At 42.0% G+C, this 14,067-nt stretch overlaps 1 protein-coding gene across 2 annotated transcripts in view; it reads right to left on the bottom strand.

Moving 5' to 3' along the window:
- Window positions 1–7,785: 7,785 nt before the first annotated feature.
- The window catches only part of Atp1b4 (ATPase Na+/K+ transporting family member beta 4), a 32,083-nt gene continuing 25,801 nt past the window's right edge, over window positions 7,786–14,067 (bottom strand). The window contains exon 8 of one of the 2 annotated variants that reach the window (XM_063246345.1): window positions 7,786–8,737. The gene's annotated coding sequence lies outside the window, so the exon portion shown is untranslated. The remainder of the gene's footprint in view (window positions 8,738–14,067) is intronic. The other variant, XM_063246346.1, reaches the window with a different exon arrangement.

The raw sequence follows: 14,067 nt of genomic DNA, 5'->3' as shown, positions 1-14,067 counted from the left end.
CCAGGCACTCCTATGTTGGCTGCCCTTCCACAGTGTAGGGGAATAAGCCAGGCACCTGGGTTTTTCCTAATCTCGGAAAAATTTTGGTTCCCAGAGAAGCAGTAAGGTATGAGGTGTGCCTCTCCAGCCTCATGTGGCTACACTGAGGCTTCCCCCATGGCCATAGGTGTGCTTCTTCTCTCAGCCTGCATGACTATACTGGGACTCCCCCCAGTGGTGGTAGGCACACAGGGCATGTTGCCTGATTCTCTTGTCCTGTGCTAGCTGCCTATGTGAAGCAAGCATCTCCAGTGGTGGTCTGAGGGCACACAGGGTGTATCTGGCTGTTTCTCCCAGCGCGTTACCTGAGGAAAACAAGCTTCTTGATGGTGGCATACATGCAGAGGTGGGTCTGGCTGTTTCTTCCTCCCCATGCTGGCTACCCACAGGAGTCAAACCTTCCCATGGTGTTGGGCATGCAGGGGCAGGTCTAGCTATTTCTTTCTGCCTGTGCTGGTTACCTGAGGGAAGTAAACTTGGGTTTGATATTTTAGATGGATCCTATCTTAGTTATGTTTCTCATTGCTGAGACAAAACTGGCACCCAAAGTTAAAGGAGGAAAGGTTTATTTAGCTCACAGTTTGTAGAGGCTTCAGTCTTAAATCAGCTGGCTCCAAGGCAGGGTGACATAGCATATCGGCATTGCAAAAAACGAATAGTTCATGGCGGGAGAAAGGTAATAAAGCAAGCAAGTGAATCAACAGGTAATCATAGTGGCTTCTTTCTGCCCTTTTTATATTTTATTTAGACTACTCGGTTTATGATGGGTACAAACCGATCAGTGAACTAATTTAGTAATTACCCACCCTTAATCTCAGTGTCCTTAATCCTAGCATTGCACCATGAATCAATTACACACTCTAGATCTGCCCACCTTTGAAAAAGCCCCACCTATGACTGTGTGAGGCTTTGGAGGGACACCTAAACACAAACTGTAGCAGACTTTTTCTTCTCAAGCACTCCCCTCCCAAGTAAGTAAGGCCCTCCCAATAATCACAACTCCAAGGGAAGTCAGAAGGCTGTTGGAGCACAGCTTTTGTTCTTGGTCCTATTCCTGGTGCTACACTAAGCAAGTAGCCAGTCTCCACTCTCCTTAGATATTTGTCTTATGAGCAATCTATAGCCTGACTGCTTTCCAAAATTCTAAGCACCTTAGGATTATGCATAGGAGGGAATGAATAGTGCCTTGGAAGAGGGAAATTTCTGTTCAGGGGACATCAGGGTATCTCAAAGAAACAAGTCCTCAAAGAAACATCCAGGAAGATTCTGCCAACCCCTCCCACCATGCATAGGACTGCAGCCTAGACAGAAGGCTTTCTCACCTTTGCTCCTCACTCCCTGTGTGCCATCAGCCCTGGATCAGCAGACATTCCCACTTTGACAACTGTCTTTCAAAGAACCATTTCAATTTGGGTAGTGAGAGGGTAGGAGGGAAAATCATGGTGTTTTTAAGGGCTTATAGAAGTACCCCCAGTTCTTAGGTAACTTGTGGGAAAAGGGGCCCTCCAAAAGTGAATTAGATTGAACTTTCCTTCACCTTAATGGAATGGAGGGAAGATAAAGGTTTTAGCTGCCATTGGGCAAGCCTGCCTGCCCTGAGATACACACTGCACAGCAGGCACATCAGGCAAGTGAATGCTTTTTATTACTGATTAGGATCAGAAAACCCCTGACAAAAGGTGATGTTTGTGAGATGAGTGAACTCAGGGGAACTTTCTTTTCAGCTGGCAAAGCAGATCCAACCTACCTTCTGGGCTGCACCCTGGCTCCCTTTTTGCCTTGCAGTAGTTACCTTGAAGGTGCAGAGAGCCTGGAGATAACAGACTTAAGTGAAAAGAAGGGGATCAGGGACATTCTCAAGAGTGGTTTTCCTAGACCATTTTTGTCTTTAACCTAACTCCCAACCTAGTCCTCCCAAGAGAAACACCATCTTTGCAATCCATTTTGTTCTTCATACATTTTTGACTGAAAAGAAACTTGGGATGGAGGCAGTCTTGAAGTTAAGGCCTGGAGTGTGTAACCACCACTGCCCCACACACTAGCTTCAAGAAAACTCACTGATCTTTCACACTGACAGAGGAAACTGGTACCAAGAGTGAGGCTGTTGCTGTGAGAGTACTTGCACATATGGTTTAGAAGTGTTTGGAACTGGTTTTGGAAATACAAATGAGAGAAGCCCTAAAATACTGTAAGCAAGCCAGGCATGGTGGCTCACACCTGTAATCCCAGCACTCCCCGGGCTGAGGCAGGAGGATCGTTGCGAATTCGAGACAAGCCTGGCCTACGAAGTGAGCTCAAGGCCAGCCTGAACTGTATAGTGAAACCCTGTCTCAAAAAGACAAAAAAAATACTGTAAGCAAAGATGGATGAGGGATTCTCATTAGAGCTCATGAGACCCAAATACTAATAGGAATGTGGAAAGTAAAGGCCAGACTCCAGAGGTTCCAGTTGGGAATGAGAATTCCACTGGCATTTGGACTAGAGGGCATGCATGTTATGCTCTGGCAGAAAATTTGGCTACACTTTGCCTACATCCTGTGACTTTTCAGGAGACTGAGATCAAGGGAAGTGTACTAATTAATCTGGTAGAGGACCTATCGAAGCACATCCAGTGTTCAGGCTGTAATGTGTGAATAGGTGGCTTCCTTTAACCTGATCTACAGGAGAAAATGGCAGAGCTGAATGATTTAAAATGTTTTGCAGTTTTACCATAAAGGAAGCACCTCCAAAATTGAGGTAAAGGAGGCCATAATTTCTGAAAAGATTTAACATTCTTAAAGCCAGGTTCTGCTGGGGATATAGCTTAGTGGCACAGTACCTGCCTGGCAAGCATGAGGTCCTGAGTTTGATTCCTGATACAAAAAAGCCAAGTTTTTTTTTTTGTACAGGGATAGAAAGAAAGAATTGAATATATCTCAGAAGTCATCAAGATCCTCTCCATTGCAGGCCCAAGTGTGCAAGACTATAAATTTTTCATTTGAGAGTAGACTAGGACAACTGTTCATTTGTAGCTGCCTAGGGAAGTACAGTCTTGAGTGCAGGCACCCAGGCACTCAGAAACTGCTGCAGCCATAGTTCAAGAGTGCAAGCATTAAATACAATAGTCTGCTTGAACATGCACCCTGATACTTACATCTAGCATGGACCAGAGGTTTGATTACTTTGCCTGTTTACCGGTATTCCTTGGCTTGGACAGTTGTGACTGCTTGGGGTAAATGAACAGAGGGGCTTCTTAAATGATGTGAGAGGGGTACCCCACAAACTCACAGGCTGTAAGTCTAGGGGAGAAAACCATGGCTTGGTAGATGCCAAAACTGTAGTCCCTGGGGAAAAAAACCAAATGATTCTTTTTTCTTTCTTTCTTTCTTTCTTTCTTTCTTTCTTTCTTTCTTTCTTTCTTTCTTTCTTTCTTTCTCTCTCTCTCTCTCTCTCTCTCTCTCTCTGTCTCTCTCTCTCTCTTTCTTTCTTTCTGCCTTGCCTCTCTCCCTCTTTCGCTCTCTCTTCCTTTTTCTCTTTCTTTGTTTATTTCATTCTTTCTTTCGACAGGGTTTTGCTAGCTATACCAGGCTTCACCTTGAACTCATTATGTAGCCCAGGCTGCCTTGAACTTGTGGCAATTCTGCTTCAACTTCCTGAGTGTTAGGGTTACAGGTGTGTGCCACCATTCCTGGCCAATTTTTTTCCTTTTTTTTTTTTTCTACTTTCTTTATTGGTTTTTAGGAGTTTGGGTTTTTTTTTCTTTGAATTTTTTCTTGTTATTTTCTGTTACCTTTGTCTAATTCTATTAATTCCCTTTTGGTCCTTAGTAGGGTCTTTAGCACACATTTCTGTTCTCTTCATCTTCCATTGTTTAATTTTTCAAAATTTTCTTCTATGGTTCTCCTGTTCTTCCATACTTTTATCTTTATTACTGGTATACAGAAATTAAATTTGATTAATATTTATACAGTTAACTCTATGCATTTACTGTTGAATTCTTTTCTATTGTGAATGGAGGTATAACTGTTGAATTTAGTATTTACTATATGTGAATATTTGGTTTTTCATCTGGGCATGGTAGTGCACACCTGTAATCCTAGTTCTTAGGAGGCTGAGGAAGGAGGATCACTGTGAGTTTGAGGGCAGTCTGAACTACATAGTGAGACCCTGTCTCAAAAACAAAAAATTAGTTTTTCTTTGTGTTTATACGGTAATTTTTTATTTCTTTTCTATAGATAAAGGTGGTATATTATTGGTTCTTTGGTTAATATCCAGTTTGTCTTTGATGCTATTTCTGTTGCTTATTTTATTGTTATTGTGAGGGTTGTGTTGTTATTGTAATAGATTTTATTTTTATACCAATATGTAGATTGCCTTTGGTCATTAACAATACTGTGATCCATTCCCAGATAATGGGATGCTGGGCCAATTACTTTGCATCCTCCCTAATTTAATGCAGTGGCTAGATTTTGGGACAGAGGCAAAGGTCTATAATTTACCTTGTTCAGAGTGCATCACAAAGAGCAGACACTAAGATCGCAATAGTAGCAAGAAAGTCTTTCTACTATAAACACTGTTATGGATTAAGAACTGTTGGTCAACTTAATGCCAGCTGGATTACATCAGCATGGCACTGATCATAGATCCTCCACCTGAGGAAAGTTGTCAGCATAAAAAGAGAGGTGGAGAAGGATAAGGGGGCATTAGGGCATTAATGAGTTATTGCATTGATGCATTGGTTCTCCTGGAGAAGCTTTGGTCTTCACATCGAGCATTGCTTCCTGGCTCCGGAGGGGAAGACGTGTGCGCAGGATGAACTTGTCACGCTGGCTTCCTGGCATGTACCCAACTGTGCTTGTCATCAGAGGAGCTTGGGGCTCCCCTGTCGCTGAGGATGGCTGTGGTACCTGCCTTTCAGGACAGCCCTGGTCTTTGTAGTGAGTGTGACTTCTCGGCTCCAGCACAGAACCCTCATCCCATCAGCACAGCTCCTTCACCCTGCTGGCATGGGCTTTCTGGCTTCTACCGCTGGCCTTTGGGCCTTCCTGGCATGGATCCGTAAAAGAGACTGGGGTGAGTCCTTCTTGTGGGCTCTGGACCTCCAGTTGGACTTGTGGGAGGCGTTGTCATGAGCTCTGAGTTTTTATCTGGACTCATGTGGGACACTGCTGTGGGATTTAGGCCCGTGACTAAATATTCTATGTCTGTGGTGTTGCAGATAGATTTCTTGCATTTTCTTGTGTTAACTCCCGGTGACCATTATAAAAATAATATTACAAACTCAATGTCCTGTTTCTAATTGCTCTCTGCACAACCCCTGACTGCAACAGAAATTGGTATGGAGAGTGGGGTTTTTGCTATTATGTTTCCTGGACATTTATCTTAAGAGCCTTAGAAATTAATTTGGAAAATATTTGAGAGACTGTCCAAAAGATATTCCCTGTGTGCTGTGCTATTTTGGAGACTCTGGTCAGAACCTGGAAGATCGGACTACTGATGGAAATGCTGCCAATTAAAATGAAGGTTGGGAGGCTTCTGTTGGGAAACACTGCAGTGGCTGCTGGAGTCCAGAGAGTAAGTATATTGTGCTTTGGCTGAAAGTTGATCTTCATTTTGTTTGTATTTAGAGATACTACCTGGGTGGCAGAAAAATTTCAGTGCAGTCTACTGTTGGAATGGTAGCACAGTTACTTTGACCAGATCTATGTTGGAAATTTAGAGCAAAATGCCAGTAGAGTAATTTAAAACACTTGACCAAGAAGAAGGCTCCATTGGAACTGTGGGTTGCAAAGACAAAACAGAACATGGTTGTTTAGAAGACTAGGACAATGGAAAAATCAAGAGTACATTTGAATTGCAGGAGATTGTTATATTTTCGTCTTGCCATGCCATGTTAAAAGTTAATGGGATGCAAGGACTGTGATTGTAATTCTTCTTTTAGTGTGATTTAAATGTTCGTATATCTTTGTAACCAGGTTAAATTATCAAAGTACTGTGTTTTAATGTTGAACCTTGGTCACCTTTTAAATGTTTTGCTTTTGGTGCAGGAATAAGTGTAAAAAGAATCATATATATGTAATTGTTGTATTAATGTAAATATGAATAAAACAAGGTATGTTAACTTTTACAAACCTGCCACTAAGGACTATAGTTTAGGGAAATGTGTGTGGTTATCAGTTTGACCAGGGGTGGATTATTATGGATTAAGAACTGGTGGTCAGCTTAACTCCAGCTGGATTACTGAGTGTAGATGCTCCACCTGAGGAAAGATGCTAGCATAAATAGAGAGGTGGAGAAGGATAAGGGGGGCATTAGGGCATTAATGAGTTATTGCAATGAGGCATTGAAAGTTCTCCTGCGAGTTGTTGTTTGAGCTATTGGTTCTCCTGAAGAAGCTTTGATCTTCACATCGAGCATTGCTTCCTGGCTCTGGAGGGGAAGAAGTGTGCCACTTGGCCTCCAGGATGGACTCATCACACTGGCTTCCTGGCATGTACCCGACCATGCTTATTGTCAGAGGAACTCGGGGCTCCCGTGTCGCTGAGGATGGCTGTGGTGCCTGCCTTTCAGGACAGCCGTGGTCTTTGTTGTTAGTGTGACTTCTCGGCTCCAGCATAGAACACTCATCCTACCAGCACAGTTCCTTCACCCCGCTGGCATGGACTTTTTGGCTTCCACGCTGACCTTTGGGCCTTCCTGACATGGATCCGTAAAAGAGACTGGCGTGAGTCCTTCTTGTGGGCTCTGGACCTCCAGTTGGACTTGTGGGAGGCACTGTCATGAGCTCTGGGTTTTTACCTGGACTCATGTGGGACACTGCTGTGGGATTTAGGCCCTTGACTAAATATTCTATGTCTTTGGTGTTGCAGATTTTCTGCATTTTCTTGTATTAACTCCCAGTGACCATTATAAAAATAATATTATAAACTCCATGTCCTGATTCTAATTGTTCTCTGTACAGCCCTTTACTACAAGTACCTTCAACTTCAGCACAAAAGCTCCAGACACACACACACACGTACACAGAAGCATTAGAAGGAAATGATTATTTGTTTGTTTTCCCTTGGCACTGGGTAGCAGAGGTGCTGATTTACCTGATGGTAGACAAGGTCAACATCCTGGAAGAGAAGGTAAGTCCTGGAGAATCAACAACTCCAGAGAGCAATAATGAACTGGATCAACAGCACGAGCCCCAGGGAAATCTCATGGCTATTATAAACTGCATAAATGGTGCAAGCTTTTACCCTGAAAGTATCTCCATAGCAGAGTAGAGTTGGAGAAGAAACCCACTGTAGCTCCTATCATATTTCCAGAGAGTGTTTGATTAGGTGTGATTTGGGAAGGAGGTAATTGTTTGACAGTGACAGAATAACTACAGAGCAACTCCACTTCAGAGTTTTCCGTGTTACCTTCTCACAGTGACTAAGTGAGAAACAGCCAGTACATGAGCTGGACATACACCTCAGAGTGTGGCAATAATCCAAACCAAATGGTCCTCTTACTCAAGTTGGTTAATGAGGAAGACAATCAGACCATTGGTCTTTCCTGGATGTGGGTAATGAGGCCTACTTCCAAGGTGGAAACAGCATGGTGGCTAGAGTTGGCAAAGTATAGGTGACAACCAGGAGGAACGGGGGAGAAAGAGAGAGGAAGAAGAAAAAGGAGGAGGAAGATGGGGGGAGGGAAGTAGGAGAGGGAGAGGTAGAAGAGAGAGAAACTGGGAACAAGTTTCTTCCCCTGGTCTCCAAAAGACTCATGTCCACCTAATTATTCAAAATGTATTTAATCTATCTCTAATAGTTGCCAAATCTTAACAGTTACAGCAGTGCTGAAACATTCAAGTCCAAAGTTTCCTCTCAGTCTCAAGGCCCTGTAAAAATAAAAAAAAAGTTAAATAGCTCGAACATAACATGGCACAGAGTAAACATTACAATTCCAAAGGGGCACAATAGATAGAAATTGGACCAAAGAAAGACCAAAATACAAAATCCTATAGTTCTGTGTCCAGCTACCAGGGCATAGATCAGGTTATGTGAGATGTGAGCTCCAAAGACCCCTACAAGCTTCCTTGGTTGCATCTTGCATGGCCTCTCTCTTGGACTGGCTCCACTCTCTCTGTGACTTTTCCCAGCAGATACATCATGGTCCTGGCATCTTCAACTTCATTGAGTTTCCACTGCATCTTTGACTTCACTCTGTTTCAGGCACTTCCTTCTCTTGGGCTCCTGGCAGAGACTATTACCCTGTAATTGTTGCCTGACTCCCAGACCTTTTTCTGTAATCTTGGTGAATGCCATCATGAATTCATAACTCTTGCATTTTGCATACCTGTAATGCCAACACCAAGTGGGTAATACCAAGGTTGACCACCAGCTTGAGCAGAAGCTGGGTCACATTGGGCCATGGCTGCAGCAGCTTTTAAGTGCTTAGATAGCTGAAATCAGGGATATACTTCCCTAACAAAACCAGAAAGAGCAGGTGTCCCAGAAACTGTCTTCTCAATAAAGGATTTAGAGTTTTGCATTCTTAAGCCTGTGGTGCTCAAAAAAGAGGAATCTTGTCCTTATACAAAATACGTGGCTTCTTTTTAATGCTAATCTTTTCAGCAGATGTGCTGGCCTTTGCTCCACCTTTGCAGGCACTTCCTTTCTGGTGAAACTTCGAACTTCGTTAATTATTCAGAGCTTCTGTTTTTTCACAATTCTTCCTGTAGATCTGACTAAAAAAAATACCAGAAAATAGCATCCAGAATTACCCATGCTGTCTTAGTTACTTTTCTCTTGTTGCTGAAATAAAATACTCGACACCCAACATTAAGAAAGGAAAGGTTTATTTAGCCTACAGTTTGTGGAAGTTTTAGTCCATAATCAGCTGGATCCAAGGCAGGGTGGTATGGCAGAAGGGCAAAAGCTCATGGTGGTGAAAGACAGAAAATCAACAAGAGAAAAATTGGAGAATACAGCCTCTTTCCCTCCCTTATATTGTGTGCAGGCTACTCATCCTAGGGCAGGTGTAGCACTCATCAATTCTAGCACTAGACCATGAACCAATCACAAACTGTAACTTCAGACTCCTTCGAAAAGCCTGCTCCCCATGACTGCATGAGGTTCTGGGGAGACATTGAGACATAAACCATAACACATTCCATAACATTAATGCTGGGCTGCCTTGAAATTTCCTCTACCCTATTAATTGGTCTTTCATCCTTAATCTTAGTCTCTTGCCAAGTCTCAGGACATCAGAAAGATACAGAAACCTTTTCTGCCAGAGCGTAAAATACATGGCCATAAGTGAACTGTCAACAGGGTTCTTGTTTCCAAGTGAAAACCCCTTAAGCCTGGTCTTTACTGTCCACATTCCTATCAGCATCCTGGTCTTCTAAGTTCTGAGCAGTATCGCGCATCACACTGCTCACAACATTCTAGGCTTTGGTAGCTGGCATCTCCAAACTTTTCTACATTCCTCCTGAAAACCAGTTCCAGAGGCTTCTAAACCATATGGTCAGGTTGAGTTACAGCAATGACCAATGACCCCATGTCTAGTACCAAAATCTGTCTTAGTGTTTTTTTTTTCTTTTTTGAGATAGAGTCTCTCTATGTAGGTTAGGCCGACCTTGAACTCACTATATTGCCCATCCTGTCCTCGAACTCACAGTGATCCTCCTGCCTCAGGTTCCTGAGTGCTGGGATAACAGGTGTGTGCCAGTATACCTGGCTAGATAGTATTCTTGTTGCAGAGACACAATACCTAACACGTAACACCTGCAACATAAAAGAGGAGAGGTTTATTTTGGCTCACATTTTTGTGAAAATTCAGTCCATGGTTGGTTGTGTTTAAGGTAGAAACTGCATAGCAGAGGAAAACGTCTCACTTCATAGTGGCAGAGAGAGGAAGAGAGAGAGAGAAGAGAGAGAGGAGAGAGGGAGAGAGAGGAGAAAGAGAGAGAGATGAGGGGCTAGGGACATCCTTCTTCTATGTCACACGCTCAGTGAGCCACTGTTTCCAACCAGGCCCTACCTCCTAACAACCCATTCAGCTACTGAAGGAATCTACTGACGAATATAGTGACCCCATGATCTAACCACCTTACAAAAACTTGAGACCTTGGAGGATATTTTATTTTATTTTATTTTTTGAGAGAGGATCTCACTTGTAGTTCAGGGTGGCCTTAAACTCACTATGTAGCCTAGGCTGCTGTCAAACTCCCAGCCATCTTCCTGGGATTACAGGCATGCACTACCACGCTCAACTTGGAGGGCATTTTACATCTAACCATAACAAGCTTTCTTCTCAAATGAAAGTTTGACACTTTTGCACCTTGTACACCGTGATAGGTGAGGTTTTGCTATCTTTTCCATTGTTCTTTGGCAAACTATTTTGCTTTTTAAAATGCTAATATTATTAGCAACTGTATTCTTCATGGCCCCAACTTTGTAGGTGCTTCCTTTCTGGCCGAGCTACAAGTTTTTCAAGTTACTTATCTCCTTTTTCTCTGCTGGTTTTTACTGTATGTGTGGTTAAATTCAACTGTAGTACTGATGCCACAGCTTGAATGTTGTGCTGCTATGAAATTTCCTCTGCCAGCTTAATGAGTGTACTACCATCAATTCCAATCTCCCACAAAGTCTCAGGCCGTAGGCAAAATGTAGACAAATTATTTTTGCCAGAAAGAGTCATTCGTGGGCTCTAGTCCAGTTTTCAATAGTCTGTCTTTCTAACTGAAATTTAGGAAATCTCCTAGTATTAAAATGCTGTTACTAGGACCAATGGGAAAGTACAACAACTCAATTGAGGTAGGATAACAATGGCCTAGAACCTTAAGAATGAAGATATGGGTCACCCTCTGTGGTGGATTAACTAATGGTCGACTTATAACACCCAGCTGCACTGAATCAGCATGGCCTGTGAAAGGCTCACCCAAGGATTGTTGCCAGCAGCATAAAAGGAGAACTGGAGGGGAAGATGTGTGCTGTTCATTCTCTTGGCGAAGCTTGTCACATTGGCTTCCTGATATCAATTTGGCTGTTCTCATTGTTGGAGGAGCTTGGATCCTTGCTGTTGCTGAGGATGGCTGGAGTTCAAGTTGACCTACCATAATAACAGTCACATATATCAAACTCACTTAGTTACTAAATGTAGCTAAGAAAGGCATAACTTTGGTAAAGACTCAGCAACTGAGGCACACACTGAAGTTGACAGCAATAACCTGTCTGTTGAGTGTTTCTCTACAGAGACAAGCAGCACGTTCTTTGATGTGGGATCTGAATAGTTTGTCTATCACAATTTACCACTTGTACCACTTGGATGCATTTCTCTCTGTATATAGATGGGGAGCATGTCTACATGACTCCAGAAAGGGATTTCCTTCTGAGGAGAAATTTAAAAGTATGAAATTAATGTTATAAATTAAAACCAGTAGTAAGTGCAATGGATGGCCTCAGAGATAAAGTGCTTGACTAGTATGCATGAGACGCTGGGATCTGTTCCTAATGTTTAGACAAACAAATGGACAAACAATAAGGCTAGAGAAGTTAGTCTTTGGTTCACAACTGATAGCATCTTTCTCCCTCACTATGCATTATAAATTTTCCTCACCCTCAATTAGTATCTGTTGCCTCAGGGGCCTACCTAGTGGAATGACCTAGGCATTACTCATTTAGGGGCCTGACTCTCCATCATCATGTCCATGATTGGGTTACTTATTTATAGTCAGAACTTGGAGAGGTAGTACCTTGAAATATTCAAATAGAGCCAGACAAGGTGATGCATGCCTATAATCCCAGCGCTCAGGAGGCAGAGGCAGGAGCGTTACTGTGAGTTTGAGATCAACCAAAGGCCAGCCTGGGCTACATGGAAAGACTCTGCCTAAAAAAATAAAAAAATAAAATAACATATTCAAATGAGTTTATACACACTTCCATAGGGAAACAGTTCAACCATGGAACATTAAAAACTTTTCATATATTTGTATAGGCCATATAGGCAATGCTCCGTTAGAGGATCTAAGTCTTGGCAAAATACCCTTTCAACAGTATGCCAAAAAATTAGTCTTGTAAGGAGCTGTCACAAGGATATTTCTCATCAACTTCCCTTTGGTATTGAAGGAAGCTAAAATCAGGTTCTAATCAGCCTCTCTGTTTTCAGTGAAGCATGAGACTATCCATCTTGACCTTTTTATTGTACAGCTGCAGGCTATGACACTACTTAGTTGCAGTCGAATTGGCTTCTCAATAACAGTGATCTATCAGTCCTATCATCTGTCATCTGACATAGTTATCCTGTGAGATTAAGAACATAGTGAGCTCACACTTTGATGGTCTTGCTTATGCTGTCTAGTAAGTAATATACTATTTATACTTATTTGAGCTTGTTGTCGCAGAACTGCCCAAATCTCTGACACAGTAGCCAGCCAATTTAGCAGCTGCTTCTGCTCAGAGATTTCTCAGACAATTCTTCCCTGTTTCTGTTTTGTATAAAAAAAGTTTTCCTTCTGACAAACACCGAGTTCAATTTACCAAGATAAGATGCTGACTTTTCTTATCACCTTGTTCCTGCACAGGAGTTCAAAATGCCCAGCTGTCAGTCACAAATTATAATTCATAGGAACTTATTTTCTTCAGTGGTAAGAACAATGGTCAGCATGGAACAATTTTTCCCTCTGGGGGATATCTGTCAATATCTGAAGACATTTTTATCACAATTAGAAGATATGTACTCCTGGCATCCAATGAGTAGAATGCCAGGATGCTGTTAAATATACTATAATCCACAAGATAACCTCTATAACAAGGATTTTTCCTATCCAATGTATCCATAGTCATGAGATGGAGAAGCTTTAGGCTCGTGTGAGCTCCCTTCAGGGCCAGAACTTCTTAACTCTAGAAACTGTAGTTATGTTACTATGTCAGTGGTAGTGATGATAAGTATGGCTATTCTTGCTTCTATTTCTTTTTTTTCTTCTTATTGAGAACATACACCATGTCAGCATTTTTTATTTGATGAATATACTATATTATGAAGAAAAAGACCCTGCCTACATAGATTATTGGTTTCAAGTTGGTGCTGCAGCTGTCTTTCAGCAGGCAACTCAATCAAAGTATCCATTTTTGGGGTGGTAGTGTATTGTATGAAATCAGTATAGTGTATTGTATGAAATCAGTATATTACATCATTATACACCAATTTCTGTATCGTCTTTGCTGTAAAATGAATCCTCTAGTCTAATGTAATTGTATGTGGTATAACCTGCCAATTGATCAAATACTCTTAAGATTTCAGATAACAGTGATGGGATGCTATGTTGTAGAAAAGCAAATCAATACCACAAATAAATGTTTATTGCTCTGAAAAACTGTTGTCTCATCTCATATATAAATGGGCTAGTACAGTCAACTCACCACCAAGTGGCCCATTGGATACCTGCAGTGGTGATGCCATTCAAAAGGTTCAATGTCAGGCTTGCTTGCTGGCAGGTTGGAAAGTCAGAGACAGTAGTAATTAAATTGTACTTGGTAAGTAGTCTCTTCTGTTGGTCCCATATTTACTCTGCAAAGAGGCATCATACTTTCTGATTTCAACTATATTATAAGCTTTAGTAATCAATACAGTATAGTGCTGGTATAAAAACATACAAAAAGGCCAGTGGGACAGAATAAAAATCCATGCATACATGGACAACTCAGTTTTTTGGTACTGTCTTAATTACTTGTATTGCTAAGACACAATACCTGTGTCTCGCAACTCTCAACAAGGAAAGGTTTATTTTTTAGAGCTTTCAGTTCATAGTCACCTGGCTCCAAGGTACAGGGGCTTGGCAGAGGAGAAAGAACTCATTACAAACACCAGAGAGAGAGACAGAGAGAGAGAGAGAGAGAGAGAGAGAGAGAGAGAGAGAGAGAGAGAGATATCAAGGGAGGAGGCAAATACTAGAGATAGTCTTTTTCCAGGCTCTGTCCCCAGTGACCCATCTCTTCCAACCAGGCTTTACCTCCCAACATCACATTTGGCTGTAAACTCATCAGCAGACTAATCCACCAATGACTATCACAC

This window comes from Cavia porcellus, unplaced genomic scaffold, assembly GCF_034190915.1.
Source record: "Cavia porcellus strain 051 isolate PalLab524CR breed Dunkin Hartley unplaced genomic scaffold, mCavPor4.1 scaffold_3, whole genome shotgun sequence".
NCBI classification, from domain to species: Eukaryota; Metazoa; Chordata; class Mammalia; order Rodentia; family Caviidae; genus Cavia; species Cavia porcellus.
Note: the sequence above shows the minus strand (reverse complement) of the source record. Positions and strands in the feature narration are given on the sequence as shown.